The 25,309-nt window shown below is 40.3% G+C and overlaps 1 long non-coding RNA gene across 1 annotated transcript; it reads left to right on the top strand.

Annotated features, from left to right (window-relative positions):
- Nucleotides 1-19,154: 19,154 nt before the first annotated feature.
- On the top strand, nt 19,155-21,185 carry LOC309340065. The gene is made up of 2 exons (XR_014155789.1): nt 19,155-19,242; nt 20,917-21,185. It is a non-coding gene; the product is annotated as an uncharacterized lncRNA (long non-coding RNA).
- Nucleotides 21,186-25,309: the final 4,124 nt, after the last annotated feature.

Below are 25,309 nucleotides of genomic sequence, written 5' to 3'. Positions count from 1 at the left end.
CACTTGTCCTCTTGACCCGTGCCCGTCTTGGTTGATTAGAGTGTGTCCAGACGAGGTGCGGGCCCCCTGGGGGATATTATCAATTTGTCCCTTGGCACCGGGACATTCCCAGGGGAACTGAAGGAGGCAGTGGTGCGCCCGCTCTTAAAGAAAACATCATTAGATCCCTTAGATCTATCCAATTACTGCCCAGTTTCGAATCTTCCATTCCTGGGTAAGGTGATTGAGAGAGCGGTTGCTGAACAGCTTGGTAGGTTTCTGGATGAAACATCGGCTCTGCATCCATTCCAGTCCAGCTTCCGCACTGGTCATGGGACCGAGACGGCTCTGGTCACCCTAACAGATGATCTCTGCAGGCATCTGGATCAAGGTGGGTCAGGGCTGCTGATTCTTCTAGACCTGTCAGCAGCCTTCAACATGGTCGATCACGAACTCCTGGACCACCACCTTGCCGACGTGGGGATCCAGGGTACAGTCCTTCAATGGCTGTGCTCGTTTCTCTCTGGTTGGGGACAGAGGGTGGCGCTTGGGGGGGAATTGTTATCCTGCCACTCCTTGGTGTGTGGAGTGCCTCAGGGTGCGATACTCTCCCCGATGCTTTTTAACATCTTTATGCGCCCCCTCGCCCAGCTTGTCCGGAGTTTTGGGCTGGGCTGCCATCAGTATGCTGATGACACCCAACTCTATCTGTTGATGGATGGCCATCCTGACTCGGCCCCAAACACACTGATCAGATGCTTGGAAGTTGTGGCTGGATGGTTACATGGGAGCCGGTTGAAGTTAAATCCTTCGAAGACAGAGGTCCTCTGCCTGGGACGGGATGATATGGGATTGAGGGGGCAACTCCCATCTCTTGCAGGGGTGCAATTAGTGCCAGCACCATCTGTTAAGAGTTTGGGTGTAATCTTCGACACCTCCCTCTCCATGGAGGCGCAGATTGGAGCTATAACAAAGGCGGCATTTTTTCATCTCCGCCAAGCTAAGCAGTTGGCTCCTTACCTCTCTTGCTCTGACCTAGCCACTGTGATCCACGCGACGGTCACCTCCAGACTGGATTATTGTAACTCGCTCTATGTGGGGCTGCCCTTGAGACTGACCCAGAAACTCCAGTGGGTGCAGAATGCCGCGGCGAGACTCCTTACGGGGTCTTCGCTGCGAGATCACATTCATCCGGTGCTATACCAGCTGCACTGGCTCCCGGTGGAGTACAGGATCAGGTTTAAGGTGCTGGTTTTAACCTTCAAAGCCCTATATGGCATAGGACCCTCGTACCTACGGGACCGCCTCTCCTGGTATGCCCCACAGAGGAACTTACAGTCTTCAAATAAAAACATCTTGAAGGTCCCAGGCCACAGAGAGGTTAGGCTGGCCTCAGCTAGAGCCAGGGCCTTTTCGGCTGCGGCTCCAACCTGGTGGAATGCTCTGTCACAAGAGACAAGGGCCCTGCAGGACTTGACATCCTTCCGCAGGGCCTGCAAGACAGAGCTGTTCCACCAGGCCTTTGGTCAGGGCGCAGCCTGACTCCCTCCTCTGGCAATCTTTACAGAACTTTAGTTTATGGTTGCCATCAATTTTGATTTTAATTAATTTTTATAATGTTGTACTATTTTAGTGTTGTTAGCCGCCCTGAGCCCGGCTTCGGCTGGGGAGGGCGGGATATAAATAAAATTTTTTATTATTATTATTATTATTATTATTAACTGATTGTATGCAGAAAAATGGGTTATATTGGGTGGTATTCAACTGAGTTTTACTTAGAATGTACACACATTTGAATGCTGGATGATCTTAGCTGCAGGTTCTGTTCCAATCCCCTATGTGATTAACCGAAGATGTGCATAGAACGCTGTCTGAGTGCAACTACTGTGTAAGTACATAAGCTTTTTTGGGGGAATGATTGGAAACTCCACACAGGGCAAGGTACCCAACAAAGCCTGCATATATTAAGGATGGGGGAGAAATTCAGTTTACATTTAAAAGTGAACCTACCTAATTTGCATTTCTGGACACAATATGTGAACTGAAAGTCAGCCACAATTTTTGAAATCTGCACATCTCTGAATTGCACAATGCAGTTCTCCACGGAAGTGCATATACAAGGGTGAAGTGTGCATATACAGTATATAACATAAAATCACATAAAAATGGATTATATTATGCAAAAAATGATTTGCAAAAATGTGCACATTTAGGGAAACATATATAGAGATAAATGTGTATATTAGGAGAAATCAGTACTCTAATGGTGGTGAATGTTCATGAAGCCCTTAAAAAAAAAGGACTTTCAAACTAATGTGGAAATGTGGAGAACAGAACTATAGACTGGATAAATGAGAGAACCCCAAAGTGACAGATTCACTCATCCCTAGAAAGAAGTTACAGCTCTTGTTTTCCACCACTCAGGCACTTTAAACTAGCCATACTTAAGTTAAAAGTGTAAGTTGAAATGACCCGATTCAGGGTAGTGAACATTTTTTAGCTGCTTTCAAATTCAAGAATCTAGGAGCAGGATTTCCATTCAGTTCTGAATTATCCTAATGGGAAAATATCAGTAGGGCTTGAAAAAAAAGAGATATTATAGCATACTTCTTAAGTGTGCTGTTTCTACTTGACATTTCAATAGTGTTAATGTTTTGGGATTCTTCATTCCAACCCAGCTCAAAATAATTAAAAACTATAGTCCCAAGTACAGTTTTAGAGATGACCCCTATTTGTACTCACTACATGTTGCCTTTACATTTTTGCACCAGACCCACTAAAACTGAGCACTGGCATTTGAGAAGTATTAATGGAGTAACTTTGTGATGAAAACAGTATAATGGAAAAATGAACTTGCTAAATTAATGCTTGATTACAGCACTGCGTAGAGAGTGATTGGAAGGCATTGCAATTTTAATTTTGCCAAACTACAGATGAACATTAATAATATACCTATGTAATTGGATGTGTTTCCTTAATCAGAGGAAGCAGCATGAATAGCTCAGTAAAGCAGTTTTGATCTGGAACCTCAGAAAATGGAAAATAACTATGGAATTCAAGAACCAACAATGCAATCAATACTGCAGAATTAATGAAAAGTGCATCCAATAATATGAGCTGGTGTTTTCAAGAATTGTAAGTTACAGGTTTCCAAAGCAGTTGCAATATGTGATCCATAAGAGCAGCAAAATAACCAGATGATGTTGGTGGGATAAAACCAGGCCAAATCTTTATTGATAGCAACTGGCAGGGTAAGGGTTGGCATGGCATTGGGGTCAGTATGATTCCACAAGCTCCACATTAATAGAATGTATCCACTGGGTTTGGATCCCCCCCAAACCTGTTCCATGGGAGTCGACCATTGTTGAATCTTGCCAGGGTGCAAGTCAAGCAAGTCAAGGTCTCACTGGGGGGACCTGGGTGCAGATTCCCTCCAAGCTTGGGCTGTGGTTAACCCTCCGCACAGGCCCCTTATGGGACCCCTTTATGCTATATTGATCCTGCCCAATGCCATTTGCACCCTCAACAAATGACCTTCTTCCGCCTAACAAAGGAAGGTCATGATTCACTAAGGGAAAGGTGGAAAAAATCTAACCAAGTGCCAAAAAGGCTGAGAGAAAAATATTACTTTCCGGCCCTGTTAATCAGTGATGCAAAATTGCTCCAACTCGAGGGTGGGCAGGTGGGAAGCTCTCAAGGCAACATGGCCCTGAGCTCCAGGAGAAGCAGCCTTATATAGGCTTTTCACTCCCCTTTGCAAGGGCTCATGGGACAGCTTCTCCCCATAAGCTCACAACACAAGTTACTGGGCAAAGCCTTGGCCAGGAAAAAAAATGTATCTATGGGCCACAGCACCACTGGGCAAAGGCATCTTGTGCTAACTGAGCATGGAACTAGGCTTTCCTTGAAACTTACAAAACACAATGCATCTATAGAAGCCATGGCTTAGCACAGCGGCAGTGTAGCAGCAGGAGGACAAGAGGAGAAGCAAAGCAGCCATTTTCTGCATGCTTGTGTGTTTCTGCTAAGCCATGGTTTGGCTTCCCATTACATGCAAACTGAGTCAATGTCTACATCCTTTGTCACATTCCCTTTACCTTATCTGCATCATGTCTAAATAGTCCTCCCAAACCTATGAATCAGTTATTGTTATTTCGTTGGGAAAATAGTGATGGCTATCACTATTGCTGCTGCTGCTGCTGCTGCTGCTGTTTTTATTTGTTCATTTTATCATTTGATGTTGCTATTTCTTTTCTTTCCCCCTCCTCTTTTATTGCATCACACCCTGGGATCAGAATGCAGGATGGGTGGAAAACATTTTAAAATCAATTAAAAGTAAATAAATGAAGTATGCAAAATACTTCAGGATATATAGTGATATCATTTGCACCCAAAAGACTGAAACTGCCTAAGTGAAACTGAATTCAATATGCCCTGAGTTGCTAAAATTATTTATTTCCATGATGTGATTCAAATGCTAGCATTTGTGTGTAATATGCAATAAGAGGGGCATATTGCTAATCTTGGGTTTCAGTCCAAATGCTTTGTTTTCCTGTGTAGTGTGAAAGAAATCATAAGTGACACTAAGCTGGCCTGCCCTAGGTCCAAAGGAATTGTGTTGAGAATGAGACAGCACAGCCAGGGATGTTTATCTGGCAGGTATGTCTTCACAACCTTTGCAATTCTCCAAATGCTGGAATGGCTCTTAAATGCCAGCTGGGAGTAAATTAAGGTGGATGCATTCCCTGAACCCTGGGCTGTAGGAATACAAAAGTGGCTGAAGTGGCTTCATGCCAACTCCCCATTCTGTGGTGCTGAATCAAATATAGCTCATCAGGATCTGAGAATCTGAGCCAATGTTTTCAGAAGGCAATTATAAGCAGAATTAACATATTATGAGCGATGTTTTCTGAATCTCACATCAGTGCTTATTGGAGTTTTGTGGGTTTGCCAACTAAGCCACCCATCAACCTTCATATAAGCGCTGCCTTTGGCTGTTCAGAAGGCCTGTTTGTGTGCAAATTTATCTAGACCACAACCATTGTGGGAGTACATGATGGGGATTCATTTCCGTGCCCAGGTGCAGTCCCCACCCCCTGGGAGCCAAACCCCAGCTAAGGAAAACACATGACAACATCTATGGGATTAAAATGGCCACAACTTTATTACATTTCAGATGTAGGAAACCTTGGCTTAGGCGCTGGGCATGTATCCCTCTCAGCCCCCTGCTGGAGGTCTGAGGCTAGATAGGGTCAGTCAGGAATTTAGGCACACTGCAAAAACATATGTTTACTCAGCTGGCCCCCTTTTCCCACATAGCTGAGGGGAGTATTTTGACCCACCACTGTGCGCTTGTGGCTAGAGACTCCCCTCAAGACCCTTTTAACAGGTAAATCTGAGATCACTGCCGCAGAAGGGGTGAATCACCACATCACCCCCTCACTGAATATTGGATTCTGCCCAAGGCTTAAAACTGCCACCTACTACTGAAACCTATCCTCAGATGCCCGCCAACCATTCCACGAGTCCCTGTTTCACATCCGACAACCAATGTTCATTCCACAGTGGTGTCAGGTGTACATTTTTATTACCAAAAGTCATGAGAGGGAAACATGAATAGGCAACAATTGTCTCGAGATACATACCCATATCACCTTTCAGCTTGTTCACAGAAATGTAAGTTTATTGAGCAAAGATGCTAAGGCTTAGTAAAGTACCATAATAAAGGTTTCTTATAGCAATGATCAACACAGAAGTACCAAGAAGTCCAGCATTATTATCATCATTAGTAATAGTGGTAATTATTACATTATTATCCACCCTTAACCAGCAGGTCTGAGAGTGAGTTACAACCATTTAAAATCCACAATTAAAAACAGTTTAAAAATATTACAGTCACAAAAATACACACAAAAATAGGCTGGATCTTCCATATGATAGAGAGGCATTTTCTATGACTGGTCTGTTCATAGATGCGGGTAAAACTTACTACATGTAGTCTTATTAGCTACAGGAACTTGTATTGTCAAAGAAGAAGCAAGCATTAGGACCTCTGAAATGCACCGGGGGAAAATGTGGGGCACTGAGCCATTATGCTTATTTGCCTGAAATATTAATTAATTAATTAATTAATTAACATTTCCTTTATAATCTGTAAATATTTGAGTTATCAAATCTTTTCATTGTGTAAAATGTTTTAGATAAGGAATTTTGAAAATTGATTATCATCAATTATTTATGTTTTTGCTATTATCTCTTAATTTATACGCACAAAACTTGGAGATGTATAATTCCTGCATGAGTATCATATTTTGTATAAAATGATCAAGGTGAAAGAGTCAGTTTTCTGTGCCTGCTTTCTTTAAGTTTCCACCACTCTGTTGTTTTTCCTTATGTTTTACAATGAAAAAGCTCGCTAATAGTTTTGGGTGCTAAACCGTAAAGAACAGATGCTCCCACACATATATCTTTTCTTTTTTCTTTTTTCTTTTTACTCCGGAGACCATTTTCATCAGAGAAAAATGACCTTTGGTATTGTCAAGCAAAACTTAGAACATTCTCACTGGGATCATTTAGAGCTGGTTACCCAATAATTGGTTTCATTGCTGAGTAACCAGTGCTGTGTGCAATGGATAAGCTGTAATAAATATCGGGTTCTCTTTCTTCAACAGAAATAATCCTGCAGCCCAATCACAGCGGTTTCCTCCTCTTTTTCTGGTGTGACTACAAGGAGGAGATTGCAAGCACCCACTTCTATAGTAACCACAAAACCAGTGTGCTGTAGTGGTTAGACATGGGAAACAGAGTTCAAATACCCACTTGGCCACAGAGCCCACTAGGTGACATTAGGGCATTCTAGGGTGTCAGACTAACCTACATCACCGGGCTGTTGTGGGGCTTAAATCTGGAGGGGGGGAAACCATGTATGCCAACTTGAGCTTAATGGAGGAAAGGTGGGATAGATATGTAATAGTGATGATTATGTCCAAAGTTCTAGTTAATTTTAACTAGATGTGGGGAACATTTTTATTTAACCTTGAGGGCAACATTCTATCATCGGCAACCATTGGAGGGCCACATGACAGGGGTTGGTAGACCCATGGTCAAAAGGAGGCTACATTCCAGCCATACAATATCTAGGTTTCCATCATCATCATCTAGGTAAATAAGAGGCCTTTCTACAGTTCAAAGTTACATTCAAGCCAGAAAAAGCACTCCCAGAGGTTGTGGAGTAAAATCTGGGGAGGGTGATGAGCTGGGCAGAGAAGCTTAGTGGGCTGCACTTTGTGGGCTTGAGGTTGCCCACTCCTGGTTTGAACTATAGTTTGAGGATAAGCTAGAATAAACATGGCTTGATCTTGGTTTATTTAAGTAAACCATGGTTTAGACTTACATTTGGATGTAATGAGGTTGCTTGGTTATGTAAAACAAGTAGTGGATGCTTCTGGTTTCCTCCTTGTTACTCTGATATAGGAGGAAAGGGGAGTGGGAGCATGTGAGCCCGATGCTCATGCACATAATGCTAAACTATGGTTTAGCATTACGTTCAAAAAGAGTCATTCTGGGAATGCTGTATTGCAGCCACATCCTTTGGTGTCATTGCCTAGGTTCGAGGTGTAAGCATATTTTAGTTTCTTAGTTTTAGCTTTTCAGTCACCGATACATATTATTTCAGTCATCTATAAATAATATTTCAACTGACAATTGTTGAGAGTTTAATGTAAAGCTTACTATAATTCACTTCAGCATGTTTTGAATTTTAATATGCAGCTTAAAACAGTTTATATAGCACGTCAAACAATGCTTGTATTTATACAACTGAATAGAATGTGTTAATTCCTCAGGAATGAAAAGAGGGGGAAATTGTATAATTATAATTTTATTTTTCAGTTAAAATGTACTTTACAGACATTACAGAAATCAGCACTACAAACATTAGATTCCCCAAAGCCAGCAAAATGTTGTTGAATACAGCAGCATTTTGCACTTTCTACATTTAGAATAAATTTAAAAAGTGAACATGCTTTATCTTCAGTCTGGATTCCTTATTGATTCTTTAAGTGGCTTTCTAACTAAACCTGGAAAACTAAATAATTATCTATTATGTTTGGGAATGAACTGAAGATCAACATTTCTAAAAGAGGAGTTAAAGTAATTAAAGTTTGTTGTAACCCAACAGCCATTTTCTGTATTAGTATTGATCCTGTATCCTACATGCCTTTTATAGAAGAGGTTGTTATCACAGAAATTGTTGAGATGAGCACCCACTTCTCACTTTCATAACAAAGAATAGCACAATTTTTTCCAGATGTGATAACTATATCACCACAACATTTGTGTAGTTGTTATGAATATATCACCCTCTTCTTTTCCGTCCTCAGTGTACAGTCTAATTCCATACTTTAATTTATATTTTAAGATGAAGTGAGTATGCAATAAGCAGTGTCTTCATCAATGGCTTGACACTATTGTGGTATAAACCATTCCACAACAGAGAATGGATCAGTTTCAAAATAAATGGTGTGCCATGGGAGAATCTCAAACTAACACAGTTTTTTCCCATACTGCCCACACCATAGTCCTCATCAGATGTTCAGACAACTTGTTTAATTAACACATGAGGGAGCAACAGTAATGATCATTACCACTCTGCTGAGCTTCCAGCTTGTGGACTATGGCTGTCTTAAAAAAGGAGAGGCTCCTTTAAAATCAGGATGCTACATTATGCAGGGTAGATGGGGCTCATCAATCTGAGAAGGTAGCCCATCTAGGAGAAGGAAAACTCTAATCCTAAACCTTTGCTGCCTTGTGGGATATATTCAGAAGAAGAAAAGGCTAAGAAGTAAACCCTACACAAATCCAGAGTGGAGTCCCTAAGGTGGTTGGATGATGCCTTGTATGCTTCCTTCCAGCAACTCCTACAGCCAAGTTGGCACCAAACATATTGCTCTGCTTTCCTTTGGATCACATCAGCAAGTCTGAGAGACGGGTCATGTCCAGCTCCAGGCTGATAGAGTAGTTTTACCTCAAGGGTGGCCTCTATCCCACCCCAGAGCCCACAGAGTAAGCCTCAGGGCCAGCCCAACACCCTGAAAGGTGGCTAAACATAATGCCCCTCACCTATGTCACAAGTGACCAAACCAGGTGAACCTAATTAACAACAACGAAGCCATCAGCCAGCTATTCGGTATGGAGTATGTGCAAAAACTCAGTACTGAAGCAACCAACAAATCACCCTGAGAGACAGGGTGGGAGGGCAGATGCTGCTGCTGTGATAGGTGGCTGCCCAACCCTTATAAAGGGCAGCCCAGCCCAACCCAGCCCAGCCCTCCATGAACCAAGTATGCATGTGACACAAGAGCATCATCTGGGTTTTCTCTCTCAGGTGACAAGCCACAAATGTGTCCCTCTGACCAGTACCAAGGTGGACCAGGCAGCAGGTTGGGCCTTAGATTTAGAGAGCATGCTAGTGAAATTTCCCCTTTTACAAAAAGTAAAAACCTGTTTGATTTCAAGAATCCTGTAAAAGACAATTGCAGAAAACCATAATACACCATTCTAAAGAGGTACACCCCTTATATTGGAGAAATAATATTCTGTGTGAAGTCAAATGAATTTAAATGGACTGGCTTGTGAAAATAAGCAGATAAAAAGCTAAAATATGACTTACACATATGACATTCTCTAACTGAGGGTTTCTGTTTGGCAGTTATTAACAGATTATCTATAACATTCTAGCACTAAAACTTTTGTCTTTACTTACTTCTCATATATTATAATAATAAGAGCTGAGAGTTTCTTATGTAGATATAGCCCTGACCAATTTTTCAGTGTGACAAACTTACTTCAGATCTAATATTGCTTATATTGTTCCACATCCTATTTAATCAATCTCTGTTGTTCAAACTGGTGCAAAAACAGATTGTCTTTAATCTGCAGGTTCAACTGCACATGGCTGGTTAGAAGCTGAATGGTTACAGTAGCCTCAGATGTTTGTAGAAAGGTCTTTATTGCAGTCTCAGGAAAATCTGGACCAGAAAAACAGTGAGGGATAGTGGAATAATAAAGGGGAGAAGTGCATGAATTATGCATTGGAAAATTGACAGGAAAATATCTTGAATAATTTATCTGCTGAATAATGTTTGACCACCTACAGTGCTAGTCAAATAAGGAGGAAAATTAATGCACAAATTATTTATTTCACAACTCAGTGGAAAAGGCTCATTAGATGTCTTAGTATGCATCTACATAAATGCTATACATCTGTCTTCAGATATAGCTATGGAGTCCACATAAGACTCTGGAGGCATAAAGAGGCATCTCATACAAAATCCATTTAGATTGTTTTCTGTTCTTTTCAAGATCCTGCTATGATAGCCGCATTTTGTTCACCCTACTGCATATTGGATACAGGTGGTTGCAAGTCAGCTACAGACAACCCATTTATTTATTTAGTATGTATATTTATATCACACTCTTTCTGCAAGGGCCTTCAGGGATCCTTCCTTTCCCTCCCCCCATTTTTGCCACATCACTGCTATGTGAGATGGGTGAAGCTGACAGAAACAGACTAGTTCAAGGTCACCCAATAAGCATCTTGACTCAGCAGGCATTTGAACCTAAATCTCTCCAGCACACTGCCCATTACACCAACACACTGCCATTACATCACCACTACAAAAAAGTACCAATAGTTAAAATTTAAAAATATTCTATCCAAAAGACATTTTTAATGCTGGGGGCGGAGGGGAATAAGAAGCTAGAAAAATAAGATTATTCACTTATAGCTCTGTGTGCAAATAATAGCATGTGTCATCACTATAATGGATTGTGCCTCCAGCATTCACTCCTAGTAGACACTCCCTTGGGATTTCAACAATGCAATGTAAAGCTGAGAGAAACATGGATGGCTGGGATTTTAGACATAAGATGTTACACTGTGCAGCTTCTCACCCTGCCTTGAAATATCGTGCCAAGGAGCCAGCATGGGTGGGGAAGCTAACTTCCAGATGGGAATGTGTTTGACACTAAAGCTCTCATCCCAAGCATATTTATTTGGAAACAAGTTCCACTGAAATCATTGCAACTTGAAGATTCAGTGTCAGGGAGTGGCAGGCCTCTGATGAGTTTGTGGCAGAGATAAGGGAGCCAGAGACTGACCAGGGGAAGGGGCCAGCAAATTTATGGGGTTAGGTGCCACCATGAGGCAATAGCCAGGGCGGGGAGAGAGGGGTCGGAGCAGCCAGAGGTGCTTAAGTACACATGTATCAATCTGTCCAGCATGGGGTTCAAACCTGTACCAACTCACATTGGAAACCCCAGTGCTTTTTTTCTGGGGGGACGGAGGGGTACGCATACCCCTAAACATTTTCTGAATCAAATGAAACTCACTGGGACATGCACAGACTTGGCAACTGTCCCATTTTAGGCTGGACATCCTGAATTTACATCCCAGCATCTGTTTCAATCCAGGAATGTCCCATATTTTGGTCTGGTGCTCTGGCACAAGTGCCAGACCAAAAGATGCTCACACTGGCAATTGGTGATCACTAGAACACCAGACGAAAGCAGAGAGAGTGGGCAAGTGACAAAAGCATATGGGGAGGGCAAGGGGTGAGAGAGGATGTGGTGGGTGAGGTGTGGCAGGCCAAGATGGCCTGGGTGGGTTGCAGGCTGGCTGGCACTGGCGCCATGACAGTGGTGTCATCCCACATTTTGGTTAGAAAATGTTGGAGGGTATGCATGTATACTTTATTAATATTCTATATCCCAACAATATTGGCAAAATCATATGTGTCTGTAAAATTCATAGGAATGGTGTGACTTTCTGAGTTGTGCTGATATATTCATGTAGGCATAGGCCTTGGTGTAATCTGCAGGTTAGGCACTTTGGAATATGATAGGCTAAGCCACTCTAATTTAAAATGTCATTGTATTGAGATAAACACCAATGAGGTCAATGGATCAGCTCCTCTAAGGAAACATAATCAGGTGGTATCAGGAGGCAGGTTAACATGAACATAGAGGTGAAATAGATATACTAACATGTGGAATCAGATGCTCTTGTGGCATCAGTAGGTTGACCATTTAACTTCATGTACCCAGGCCTCAAAAGGTTAGAAATCTTGACCATTGTCAAAGCTCCCATTGACTTTAGTTGTCCTTATTTGTATTTGGTTGACTTATAAAATCAAGGAAAAATTAATTCTTGCAGAGGAAGAAACAAAAGGTGACATTCCTTCTTGATTAAATACTGCAGCCCTTTCAAAATTGATGCAAATGAGGAAACAGTTACAGCTGACAAAGCAATCTGCTAAAGTGGTCTGAGCATCCATTTAAAATGATATACCTGGAGAAAAATGAAGTCAGGAATTTAATGTTTATGAAGGTGATCACCAGTTTCATGAATGTTGGCAATGGAAAGTTGCCAGATGCTCTTTTATTTTTAAGGAGAGCAGCATCCTTCAAAGTTTTACATAGTCCAGATCACAGCATGAAGTCCTTGTATAATAAAAGTCCCTTTTCCTATCATGTCTGGTATGGCCTTCTTTTTAAAACCAATTCAGGCATGTCACTAAGTGTATTCCTGTGAGCAAGGGACATCATGGAGATATGTCTGCCTTCTGCTTAAAGAACATTCACTTGATGATAAAAATATATGGGAGGAGCTATGTGCAATGCGCATTGTAGAGAACTTTTGATAAATTTCAATTCTAAAAGTGTGGCTATAAAGACTCATATCCAACTAAGCCATCTTCAGAGCAGACTCACTGAAATAAATAGACTTAAATTGCATTACTCCATGTAGGTCTTTTATGAGCATCACTAGCATGAGATATCACCCATAATATTTATTTACACTTGCTTACAAGTACATTTGTGTTCTTAAGTGTTGCCTGTAGAAACATTGCATGGCTTGGATCTAGATAAGAACATAAGAAGAACCCTCCAGTTCAAAAGAATAGCTCATCAAGTCCAACGTCCTTTTCTCAAGGTGGCCAACCAGTTGCTTGCAGAAAACCTGAAAGCAGGATTTCAGCCCAAGAGCGGTCTCCGCTCCTGTGATTTCTAGCAACTGCTTTTCAGAAACACTACCGACAACATTTGTCTAGCTTTATCAATTTCACCTATGCCACATCAGTTCTTTTCCAATTTTTGAAAAATAAAGTATTACTGTAAAATATTACAGGTACACATAAAAATCATATCATGGCAATGAAATTGAGAAGGCTTTCCCTCCATGTTAATAATTTCACTGAAGACCTAAGAGGTTGGCTCAGTGGGCAAAAAAATGTCCATACAGTATGCTTATGGAAAAGGAGGAGGAATCATTTAAGAGATGTTATAGGGCACCTGCTACTGCTGATCGAAAAGACCATTTTGTACAAGGAGGTGACCTTAAAATGTGAAATGCAATTCCCAAATGTGTGCAACTGCATGAAAAACAATGGTGGGGAGCAGAGTAAAAAGCACTTCAGATAGAATACATCTGTTCACGAGTGACACAAAAACACTTGAAGGTTGAAATGTGATAGTAAATTCACCTTCATGAATGGCCATCCATCAATTTAGAAGTCGATTTCAAACTGTATTTGAGTTTTCCACACATGCATGCCAACAGCAGAAGATAGGCTCAAAAGGACACATGTGAAGTCTGCCTTTAAAAAGGAACTTAAAAGCTTCACAATTCAAGAGGATAAAGTGACATTACTTCATGATTAAGAAGTCTGAGACTTTCTAGTGTAAGGTGAATAAGGCAACAACCATCCTTTGCTGCTTTGTTCTCAGTTGTATAGCATACTCAGGGGGGAATGAAGAAACAAAGTTAATGCTTTTGAAATAAAATAACAGGAGGGGAAACCATGAATTTTTTCCATCATTTTAAGAGAAGAGAAATGTGCTGCAGTTGTACTACCTAAAATATGACTGTCTCACAATGCCCTGTGGGGAGAAATTTGTGGAATTCCAGTAATTTCCTCAGATCCACTTCAAAGTGGATAGACAGAAATGGGTGAGTCTGGGGGAATTCCTTTCCTTTTGCCGGTCCAAAAGTTTTGCTTTCCCCATAGGAAAATGTCATAACTTTTGGAGGTTAGGCAGTGGATGGAATCCTAGGCTGGATCTACACTTGAGGTTTATAACGTAAAGGAAGAGCTGAATACTAGTTTTCAAAACACATTTGAACACATTACATTTTGCCTTTAGCATTCATAATGCGTTATTAAAATGTGACACCAGGAGAGGCTACAGAGAAACCAGCAGCATTTTGGCAGAAAAATCTAACAACAAGGTAAGAAAAACTATTTAATTTCTAAGTATGACCTGTGACATTTTAGAACAATATATATAATATTGTTCTAATAATATTCCATGGTCAGTGTAGATCCAGCCATAGTCTTCAAACTTGGGTGAAGTGGTGCATCACCCAGTACTGATCCAATGGTGTATTCAGGGTGCCCCATTAAAGGGGTCTCAGTGGAAGTCTCTGTCTAGAAGCCACACATGGGGCAGATGAGCCTTAGAGCTTCCAGAAGCAGCCTTAGGAAGGCCACCTCAGTAGATTGATGTCTTGGGAAGACCATAATCCTGGCTTGACCCTACAGCGGTTTCAGGAGGCTGAAATGGATATACGTACACTCAATGCCTGAGCCAAAGATCCACCTATACCTACAGTGGCCTTTTCCAATCCAATTGGTTGTCTGCCTGAGTCTCTTCTGCCACAGGTTATCTAGTTGCTTCTTAGGAGGCGGGGGGTTGTTGCTCTGCAACTGAGCCAACAACTGTGTTCCTTTTTTGTAGTTAAAAAGAGTCATTCACATCTCAACCCTGTAAATGTCTACAAAGAAGTAAACCCCATAGTGTTCATTGGAACATACTCCCATGCAAGTGGGTACAGATATATACCTGGTGCTTCTTATACACTGGATTCAATCTTCATTATTCATTCATTGGATAGTATCACTACCATAACAACAGTACAAATTTTGACAGTACAAATACACTTCTATTGGCATGCTCCATCATAATGAACAGCACATCTTAGAATTGGTTCATTTGAGAGAGGCACCAAATGTAACTTTTTCTTTAGACTGTGATTCCATGTCAAATTCTTTATAAAGATAAGGTGAAAAAATGTTTTGCTGAAGGATAAATTAAAGATTCAAGTTTATTTAAGCTTGCTGCCATGCTGATAAAACACATCTGTAATTTGAAGGCTTATTTATTTTGTCATACATTGTTGTCTTATTGACATTTTTTAAAAAAAGAAGAAGCACAAAACACCAACTGAAAAACTTTTCCTCTTCAAATAATAACTTAGGATAATAAGTAACAGGCCTTAATTATTAAGAACCATACATATAAAGTCTTGGACAAGTATACTCTTAAAATACATTATTCAGTGTCCCATATTAGGTCTTATTTTAGTAACGGACAATGGCTCAGTGGCACAGCACATGTTAGGAATCAAAAAGGTATCAGGATCAATCCCTGACATCGCTAGGAAGGTCTGTAAAAACATCTATAAAAGAACATGAAGAGCTGCCTCCATTAAGTGTAAAAAATACTGAGCTAGATGGATCAATGGTCTGATTCGATATAAGGCAGTGTTCTGGGGTTATTTCCCAGATTAGTGAGATAGAATTCCTCTCCCAGAGTACATTCCTTTTTTAAAATTCATAATAATAGTTCCTTTCTCACCCCCCAAATAAAGTAAATAAGTCCTACAAACAATCCAAAAGTACCATGACCAGATATAAATATACATGAAAAGGAGGAATTATGTAAATAGGAATATGTGGCCCGTGGTATGTAATTCATCTTCATGCAACAACTGCACAGTGGGTCAGCCATTATTTGCTGTGGGGGGCATCTGCAAAATGGTGGCAAATGATGGCCATCTGTCATGGTTGCTTTAGCTGAGATTCCTCCATTGCAGGGGTTTGTACCTTAGAGTTGCTTCCAACTCTACAATTCTATGATTCCCACCCTCTTCCTCCAATTTATGTCCATGTCCTTTGGAAGTAATGTTAAAATATTTAGTGGAACACCAGTAAGAACAGTAAAGGTAAAGGGACCCCTGACCATTAGGTCCAGTTGTGGCCGACTCTGGGGTTGCGGCGCTCATCTCGCTTTACTGGCCGAGGGAGCCAGCGTACAGCTTCCCGGTCATGTGGCCAGCATGACAAAAGCCGCTTCTGGTGAACCAGAGCAGCACATGGAAACGCCGTTTACCTTCCCACCGGAGTGGTACCTATTTATCTACTTGCACTTTGACGTGCTTTCGAACTGCCAGGTTGGCAGGAGCAGGGACCAAGCAACGGGAGCTCACTCTGTCACGGGGATTCAAATCACCAACCTTCTGATCGGCAAGTTCTAGGCTCTGTGGCTTAACCCACAGCGCCACCCATGTCCCTAGTAAAAACAGTACAAAGCCCTTTTTCACACACAAGAGAAAAATGAATAGTACTTTTGAACTATGGAGAACAAGTGACAGACAGGATCATTATGATGTTGGATTTATGAGAATTTATGCCAAATATTCTTAATTGGAGCATGGTGGATTGAAGGTGGAACAAGTGACCTCTTTTCACCCTGCGCACCCTCCTGAGATACATTCTATCAAGTGGATAGGTGAGATCAGATATTAATGAAAGGTGAAGTCAATGCCATTTTTGCATACTGGCCCACAGGAATCCTCTTATCACCTATCCAGTATCAGTGCTTGTTTTATTTGACTTAAAACACAGCATATCCCCAAGAAGAGGAATGTATTCAAACAAGAGTAGCCAACACTGTTCCCTCCAGATGTGTTTCCACTACAAAGCTCATCAGGCCCAGCCAGTATGACCAATGAAGATGGACAGTGTGATTCAACAATATCTAGAGGGCACCCACATAGGTAAGCCGTGCATTAAAATGTTAGAGAAATTCACAGGGATCATTTCATAAGTTGTGGAAGTGTGGTGTCCCTTGCTCCTTTAATAGCAGACACCACATCTTTTTTCTTCCTTTCTTTGCAAGCATCCTTCCACTGTGTCTGAAAGGTCATTCTGGCAACAGCTGCCAGATGTTGTTTGGATGAAGTGACAGAAAGTGTTATAATGCTGGATGAATCTGGCATATGTGCATCAAAAATAATAAATGTCTACCTGCAAAAACAATGTCAGCTTATGCAAAATGACATGCCTTTGCCTGAGATGCAAGCCAAAAGGTTAGGGCCAATATCACACTGAAATATTTTATCATACTAGAACGGATAAGGATATAACAAACATTTTTAAGCCTACAAGAAGATTTTTTTTTTTTTGTCTACTGTTTAATCTTACTCCTTGGATAGATGACAATTTTCATAGCTTCCAGCCGAAGGAAGCTAAAGCATTAAAAGGGGGAAAGTTAAGAATATATGGGGAGCACATCTGTTATAGGCTACCACACTCTTCCCAATCACTTTCCCATTCAGTTTCCATCATGGAGAAGGCAAAAACTAAACTGTATTATGGTTCATTTTTACCATAAAAATAAATAAATCCACTGCTTGATAATTTTCAAAACTTGGCCTTACAGCCCCAAATTTGTTCTGGTAAGAAAAATATTATGAGTAGAAAAGAAATTAGAACTCTTGTTAAACACATGTTTAACAAACATTTTGTTCCTGCTGTTTTTTCAAGGGCAAAAATAAAATGAAACTTGAAATAGGGTAGAAGCAACAGTTATCTATAAAAATGCATTGCATATGAAACATGTAAATAAAGCTAAGGCCCATAGTTAGACCCATTGGTGGTGTTTTGTATCTTCATAGAATCATAGAATCATAGAGTTGGAAGAGACCACAAGGGCCATCGAGTCCAACCCCCTGCCAAGCAGGAAACATATAGCGTGTGCAGGCAACTGAAAAACTTCACTGAAAAGTGAGGAAGGAGAACGCAAAACCATTTTATATTTTACTTCTCCACTAGAAAGAAATAGAAAACCCCTTGTCAGCCTTGCTAGGATACTCCATTTCACCAAACCTTTATTAGGCATTACAAATATAGGCAATCATAAAACATCCATATATAAAAATTAGAAATATATACAAATAAACAGCTATGTAAAATTATGTAATCATGAGGCTTTTCATTGGAGTTTCTTTCCACAAAATACTCACATTTCAATGACTGAGGATAGCTCAGTCAGTAGAGCATGAGACTCTACACACACACACTTTTATTAGTTTTTTTAACATATCATTTCTAACAATTATATAACATAACTTCTTATTTTATACAATATTTTAGACTTCTGTCAACCCCTTGGATGATTTTCCTTTCTTTATCACTTATTATGCATTTCTTAATTTCTCTATTACTCTTAATTATCATTAATTAATAGTTCTCCTCATAGTCTTTCTTGCAATATTTCAAATATTCATCCTTACAAAACTTCTTGCAGTCCTACTAGTGTATTCTGTTCATTATAATTACTTTTCAAATAGTTTGTATATTTACTCCAGTCTTCTAAGAATCTCTGGTCCCGCAGGTTTCAAATCCTTCCTGTTAATTTATCCAGTTCTGCATAGTCCATCAATTTCATCCGCCATTCTTTTTTCGTCGGTAAGTGACTCTTAATCTCAGGGTCATGGGTTTGAGCCCCACATTGGGGTGATATTCTGGCATGTCAGGAGGTTGGACTAGACGATCATTGTGGTCTCTTCCAAATCTACAATCCTACAGTTCCATGATTCTATGCCACTGTCCCACAATGAGCTGTTATTGCCAATAGTATCTTATAGCAAACATTCAAAACATCAAAATACAGATATATTAAATACAGAGCATATCAGTAAATTCAAAAATGACAGAAATCAACAATGTAACAAATGCAGAATAAATTCAACCTTACCCTCAAAATTTTTAGGAAACTAGGATTACATACATAAACACAAAGCAAAACAAGAGTTGACTAACAATAAATTTTCTGGCTTTGGTCTTCCTGCACTCCCAAGAGCCTGGCTTAGATAGAGGGTCCTCTCACTAGATTAGATGACATATAGCTGGTCCTCATATCCATCCTCCAGAGGAGGCTGGCAGCAGCAAAAGGTAAATGTTACGCAGAACAATGATGGTGAGTCACTTCCCAAGCCTCCTGGAAGCATCAACTTCTGGTGCAAGTCTTATTGCAATTCAGCCACTGATCCAGACTAAGTCCCATGAAGCAACTGTGTCTCCTGATATAATCCCCAGCAACATCAAACATTCCACCAAACCAATCAATATGAGTCAGGTGAGCAGATCTGGATCTCCACTGGCAATGCATGTGGAATGTTGCTTATGACTGTGAAACTCTCTTGCTGGTTGAGGACAACACTATATGTTATTTAATTATGGAAAGAGGTTTTTGTTGTTGCTGTTGTTGGCCTTTTTTCTCTTTCTTTGGACATTCTGTTTTTGTTGCATCCCACCTGAGTTGTGCATCAGCATATAATGATGCCCTATATCGTCGCCTGATCTAAGTCCAAATGCAGTTGGACAATGAAAGTGTTCTATATGGTATAGCTTCCTTGTATTCATCCCTAATTGCCTGTGGCTTTCATGCCATTGGTTTAACTTTAAACTATTGGTTTTGGCCTATAAAATACTAAATAGGCAATTTTTCATGAAATTACCTCTCACTTCCTGCACCATTGCCTCAGATAAACACACAATAACCATAATATGTTATTAGAAAAAAGGAGCACAGTATTGTCCTTAATTCTCTTATTAATTTGGTATGCACTTTACACATCCATGTAACTGCTTCTAGATGGCTTCCACATATTAAAACCTTTTACCATGGCTCACTGGCACATGTAAGGCATTTCCACTTAAAATAGGGATGGGGGAACTGTCACCCTCCTGATGTTTGAATGCAACTCCCATCAGCCCCAACCAGTGTGGCCAATGGTCTGGAATGAGGGGAGTTTTAGTCTGGCAACATGTGGAAGAAGTTCAACAAAGCTGGTGTTTTGTTGTTGTTGTTGTTGTTGTTGTTGTTGTTGTTGTTGTTGTTGTTGTTTTGTCTCATAGGGGTGCCTGCAGGCTGCTGTCAGTCAATATAAACCACCCTGGCCTAGTTCAGCCATAAGTCTGATGAAGCTTCCTAGAGGTTGTGCATTTTTCTCATGCCATTAAAATGTATTGACCACAATAACATTGCTATATTTTTGTACAGAGAGTCTCTTTATTACTTCTACATATATATTGCACACAGAGAGTGAAAACAGAACTGGTATTTTGGAATATCAACAGTTGCAAATGATAGCCATAAGGGCTGACTTACAAAAGAATCATGATTTCAGCCATGAGGGTGGGAATAACTCATTAGTGGGTAGCACTGAATAAATACAATAAATAATATTGATTCCAGGGCTTAGTGAGTTGTCCTGAACCTGAATATGTTGTCAGACTTCAATGTCTTCTTCAAGCACAGAAAGGAATAGATGTACACAATATTCACCCCCTGTGATTTGATTAGCAATCAGGAGGGAGATGAAAATTTCTCAGAACTTAAGTTTCATTAATAGGGCATATGACAAGACAGAGATGTTAACACATTTGCTGTTCCCTTCTGCAAGTTCCCACAGCTTAGAGATAGAGTCAATGTTTCATAAGCAGAAGGTCCCAAGCTCAATCTTTCTGAACTCCAGGTTTTTGTGGGTTTCTTTTATAAATGATCAGCTAAGAGTAAAGACCTCCTCCTGAGAAGCTGATGAGCCATTCCCAGCCAGGGTTTAGATGGAGAAATAGTCAGAGAAGGTATTAGGTAGCTTTCTGTCTTAAGAAAGAACCGAGTACTGTTTGCTGCCACTGTCACATTCCCCTTGCAAACTGGTGCATGAAACAGAGTCTGGAGGATGAGACACCCTTAGTAAGAAATGTCTTTTTCATCACATCTGACTGATTTCTGTCATTCCTATAGCAGATTATCATCTTTCCCAAACTGGAACTGTCATGTGCTTCTCGTGACTCTGAAGATAACTCCTCTGCCGTGTGAAGCAATAGGCAGCTGCTTTTTATCCCATCCATTGTTAGCTGTTTGAATTTGAGACGGCTAGTATTCATTCTCTACTGCTGTTGAAGCCATATCTTACAAGATCTTTAGAGAGGATACATAATACTTTGTATATTTACCAAAACAATGTTATCTGCTGACACAATAAAATAGCCATGTTATTAAACTCCGAAAAAGCCTCGACGTATCTATTTTTCATAACCATTTTAATACACAATGCATTCATTTCTGCATCTCATATACTTAATATCCACAGCAATCTTCAAGGGAGCATTGTGCCCTGGATCTTATTGAAACAGACTCTTCACAACAGTGTCACTGAAGTACAAAAAATAAAAATAAAAATAAATGATAGGAGTAATCTCATTATTTTATGCAACCTCAAACACTAGGCAGGCAGAATGGGCAGACTCCCCTGCCATATTTTCCTTTACCAGCCAAGGTGTCCCAGGTGCCTTTTTGCTGCCTCGGATAATCTAGCAGAACTAGGATCCCCTGCCTTACCAGGTAACCCAGTGAAGCCTCTGCCTACTGACCCAGGAGCTGTTACTTGTCATGATTGTTAGCTGTAGAAATAATATTACCAGGACAGGGCAAATAAGAATCCTCCTCCTCTTCACCCACTTTCCCCTTTGTGAATTAAAAAAATGGAGCTGTTGTTTTTTATGTGGCCTTCCACACAAGGGATAGATTTTCCTTGTTGTTTGGGTTCCCAAGATTCTGGACATGCTACTATGTGTTCAGTAACTTTAGCTGACCCAGATCCCAGTTGTCTTTCTTTCTTTCTTTCTTTCTTTCTTTCTTTCTTTCTTTCTTTCACATGTCTAGTTCTTGTAGAATCAACACTACAAGGCAAAATGTGCAGACAATATTCTTTCTAGTCATTTTGCGAAAAACAAGCTTGCTTCTGCCATCTGTTCTTCTGGGCAGTGAGGGAAGTCACAGGTAAAAATGTAATGCAAATAAAGCAGTGATGTCCATAAAGACAGGCAAAATACTACAATCACAGTGCAATTATCTGGAGATGGAGTCCCATGTTTTGAAGCTATCATTTTCCCTTTCTGGGCAAAAGTAAAAGCTGCCCACAGAAAACAGTAGAGTTTCCCTGCATTTAGTGTAGCTAAACAACACTGCTCCCCCCCCCCCACACACATCAGCAAAGGTTAGCAGGAAAGCAAGTATTTAATATACTGCTAACATGCGCTATATATAAAATGTATTTTAACACACACACACCCCGCGCGCTGCCAGTGCAAACCCAGCCCTTTATCTTCATTTTTCTAGAGGGCACTGTTAAGGCTGAGAGTGGCTTATGACAAAATTGCAACACTATTAATATTGAAGGTTAGAATTGAGCTTTGACTGCTTTGGATTTCCAGCTAATTTTTTTCCCTACAGAGCTTCCTCCACAATGCAGCAAAGGCTGATCTACTGAGATTGCTTCTTTGAGTTATATGAAGACACCTTGCACATTGCAATATTATATTAAGACAACAACAACAAAGAGTCAATTAAGAACAACAAAACCACCCAAGCCACATATTCCCACCTAAGAGTAATGTATGCATTACTGTATTGCACCAAACAATTAGTATAATATGAAAAAGAAGCCATCCTAGTTGTGGGGACTGGAATATGGCAATCCATAACTCAGTATGTAGAACTATTGCTAACAGAAGTCAAACGGTATAGAAAAGTTGCCCAACCTTTTAGACCCCTCCTCACCTGTGCCATTACCAAATGTGGTCTGAAATGCTTAAGGTGCAACTCAATTGTGCCCCTGCGTATTTCTTCCAAAGAAGGGGAGAATAAACCATGTAATCTGAAAGCGGATTCTGATACCCCAGGAATTTCAACATCTGCATCAGAGGTCACATTTAGTCAAGGGTGTCTCATGAGAAGGCAGAACGATAGAATCATAGACTTGAAGACATGGAAGGGAGTGCAAAGGTCATCAGCATGACTTTTATATGTGACAATGTATACAGGTTTTTCTTTTTGCGACACAAGTGTGTGTTTTATCAGGGAAACCCATTGTGTGCAGTATAGTGCTTGAATTGAACTGATAGTGTTTGCTAAAGGTGATTTTGGTTACCACTTCATGCTTTAGATGGATTTAAACTCAAACAATTTAAAAGGTAGCAAGAAAAGCAAGAAAAACATGACACACGTCCTATGTAAAGTGGTAACATCTGACACATTGACTTATATTTTTAGTACAAGGTGAGCAATATAAGTGTGACTGACAAGCAACTGTGCCAATTAGCAAGATAAGATAAGTGGAATAAATGTGCGACAAACAGGAGTGTTCTACATCTTCTTCCCCCTGGTTACCTCACCTGGGGTCATGACCCACCAAAGTTCAAAGAGTATATCAGTTTCAAGAAGCAGTTGTACCTGAGAGCCAGATGTGCAATGTAGAAGCAGCAGCAAGGTTAAAATTTATGAGAATTTTTTCTCATATGAGAGAGAGAGGGGAGGGAGGGATGTTTTTTAAAAACCCTCTTATCTAGGACTCAGCAATCCCAGTCTACCAGCTAAGGATTAAGGTAATAACCTGAAATATCTTGGGGGGGAAATTCTTTTGCACATAATACAAGTGTGTGGAAAGGGCATGTATCTATTCATATACCTCTTGCATGTATAATTACCCCAAAGAAATCTTTTTTTAATTTTAATCTGATGATCTCAGGATTCTTTGCTGGTAATATTTTTAGATAAATTTAAAAGAAAACGAAATGATATTACAGAGACTGTAGAAATAAATGAGAGTTAGAAGATAAAGATTGCTGTCTAACTACTATATTCAATACTAGAGATGTGGAAGAGGTAAGTGCTAAAATTGATCACTGAAAGTAGCATCACCAAGTGATCTACAGATCCTGGAAAGGCAGTAGCTTTGCCTAACTTCACTGCCCTATTAGTAAAGCTGTGCTCATTGCTGTGTTATTGGTGAACTGTAAAATGATTGGCCATGTCCATTTGAAAGGGCTGGACATGTTATATCAAGACAATATATCTACCTTGATGGTCTTAGTGGATGACGGAGACCAGTTTTGAGTGTACAGTGGGAAGAGGATAATGAATACATTCAACTGGATTTGGCTGAATACTGAGTTTCACAGTAGTGACCAGGCAATCAGCGGTGGATCTTCCATTCAGGTTACTTTGCACATGTTGTCAATAGAACATAAAGTTACCCTGTGCTAGTTCCTTATTTTGTTCTGAGAACAAATGAAGATACTGCTTATAATGTTTAAAAGTCTTGGATGGCTAGGCCCCACTTATCTGAGAGACAGCCAGCCTCCTGGTCCTGTCAAGAATTCAAAGATGTCTTCTTCATGATATTCTTTGCACACCAGCAGGGCCAGCCCAAGACATCGGGCTTCCTCCATAAACAAACAATGAGAGGTTGATCCCTCCAAATCCATAAACAGAAGCCAAGTGGACTTGTAGTTGAATTTTGCATCAAGACTGTCTATGGGACAGTGCTCTCCACTGCACCTGAGGAAGGCAAAATACTCTAGGAGCTACAGGAAATGTTATAAATGTCACTTTCTCTGAGGAAAAACTCAGTTACTATTGGCAGCTAGAGAAAGGTGCCATGGGTTTACATAGTCTTCTTCACAACTGGAATGCAGTGAGTTTCCCCTCTGAAAATGACAACTCTTTTCTTTGGTCCATAATGATGTTAGAGCTTAACCCCTGTGGAGTGACTAACTAGGATCTAGAATGTTAACATCCTTTCTTAACCTCCATCTCCAAGGGTAATCTATTCTTTCCACTTGAATTCAGGCAGCCTCTGAAGGCATGAATGGGGATAATGGATCGTATGCATGGCATTTAACTACTTTGCACTAAGAGCAAGCCTATTAAATTAATGAACATGACTAAGTTGAATTCCTATGGAAGGTATTTGGTGTAGTACTATGGTAATCGTTCCATTACTGCTTGGCAGATGGAAAATCCCTCCTTTCCTTTTTTTGGCATGCTGTTCTGGAGATTCTTCTGACCTATTCCAAACCAATTGTGGGGTCACAGAGGTGCATGGGGGAAGGACAAGAGGAAAGTGTTGTTGCACTAGCAGAAATTATTGTATGGATTTCCACTAACAGGACTTATTTGTTCAATCTGACCCCTATGTTTAGTATAGCAGATGTGAACAGTTTTGAGGCCAGGTACCACACCCTATAACAGAAATCTCAACTGTCCTTACCCTTAAATGAAAGTACTGTATTATAATTGTAATATTGGTTATACATTATAAGAAGTGACTTGATAATTGGCAGGAAATGTATTA

The sequence above is a fragment of the Podarcis erhardii genome (genome assembly GCF_964252035.2).
Source record: "Podarcis erhardii genome assembly, chromosome: 4".
In the NCBI taxonomy this organism is placed as follows: domain Eukaryota; kingdom Metazoa; phylum Chordata; class Lepidosauria; order Squamata; family Lacertidae; genus Podarcis; species Podarcis erhardii.
The sequence above is the reverse complement of the archived record's forward strand: the minus strand, read 5'-3'. Positions and strand labels throughout refer to the sequence as shown.